The sequence below is a fragment of the Cynara cardunculus genome (assembly GCF_001531365.2).
Source record: "Cynara cardunculus var. scolymus isolate 2C chromosome LG 3, CcrdV1, whole genome shotgun sequence".
NCBI classification, from domain to species: domain Eukaryota; kingdom Viridiplantae; phylum Streptophyta; class Magnoliopsida; order Asterales; family Asteraceae; genus Cynara; species Cynara cardunculus.
The window spans coordinates 24,598,231-24,599,672 of NC_037530.1; the positions used below are offsets into that span (position 1 = coordinate 24,598,231).

General features: G+C 38.6%; 1 non-coding gene across 1 annotated transcript; it reads right to left on the reverse strand.

The window, feature by feature from the left end:
- Positions 1–244: 244 nt before the first annotated feature.
- LOC112510677 lies at positions 245–351 on the reverse strand. The gene has a single exon (XR_003069039.1). It is a non-coding gene; the product is annotated as a small nucleolar RNA R71 (small nucleolar RNA).
- Between the last annotated feature and the right edge of the window lie 1,091 nt (positions 352–1,442).

Sequence of the window (1,442 nt, forward strand, 5' to 3'; positions counted from 1 at the left end):
TGGACAATTTACAGGATTACCATCGGAAGATTCTCACTCACATCTAAAATCTTTCATGGAAATTACTAATGCCTTCTTGATCCCAGGAGTGTCTAACGATGCTATAAGACTTACATTGTTTCCATTTTCTTTACGGGGTCGGGAAAAATCTTAGTTTAATTCATTACCACCAGGTTCTGTACCATCATGGGGCAATATGGCCGAAAAGTTTTTATGAAAATATTTTCCACCCACCAGGAACGCTAAGTCCAGAAATGAAATATGTCTTTTTAAACAAATGGACGATGAAGCTGTTCCTGATGCATAGGAGAGGTTTAAAGAGCTGTTAAGAAAATGCCCACACCATGACATTCCTTATTATATTCAACTTGAGACATTCTACAATGGGTTAAGTCCCATGGCTAAACAGATGCTAGTACATACAATGAAGGGTATGAAATCCTTGAACAGATTTTTGCAAACAATGGACATTGGGCTGATCCACATGCCCAACCGCAAAGAAGACAACCAGAATTCATGATGTAGATGCATACACTGCATTAATAGCACAACTCTCTTCCATGGCCAACATGCTTAAAAACCTAACTTCTGGCCAAGGAGTGCAACCAACTATTACTACACCTGTTCCAATAGTCCTCTCATTGCAATGTGTTTGTTGTGGAGGGGAGCACTTGTATGAACATTGCCTTCATAATTCTGAATCCATAAACTATGTTCATAATGGATTTGGTCCCTATATGAACAATTACAATGCAAGTTGAAAACAATACCCAAATTTTTCTTAGAACAGTCCAAGTTTGAATCCACCTGTTCATAAGCAACAAGGAACCTCTAATTTTCAACCCCAACAGCATGCAAGCAGTTCTTACTCTCAAAATCATCATAACCAAAGTTTTCAAACTACTCAACCACCTTTTCAAAACAAGCCACATCCACAGACTGATTTATCATCTTCTTTGGAAGCAATGATAAAAGGGTTATTTGCGCAAGCTCAAGCTCAAAATCAAGCTTTGATAACCCAACAGAACTCTCAGAATCAATCTCTTTTTAATCAACAAAGTGTTGCTATAAGCAATCTGGAAACCCAAGTCAGTCAACTTGCACTCAATCAGACCAATAAAGTCCTTGGTACTTTGCCTAGTAACATAGAAGTCCCAAGAGCCTTAAGAAAGGAAAATGTGAAAGCAGTGACCCTTGGTATTGGGAAGGAATTGACAAAGGTAGTGCAAAAAGACCGTGAACCACTTTTGTCAAAAGCTGATGCTACAACATTGGTCCCTATTATTGAAAAACCACCGAAACCATTAGAAAACCAATCATCTAAGGTCACCAATACTGTCCCCCTAAGATCAGATTACCCTTTATTGTTTCCTGAAGATGCCACTAGAAAAAAGTCAGAAGGGAGTAAGGTTGTAGAGACCCCTAAGATGAATGCTAAAATC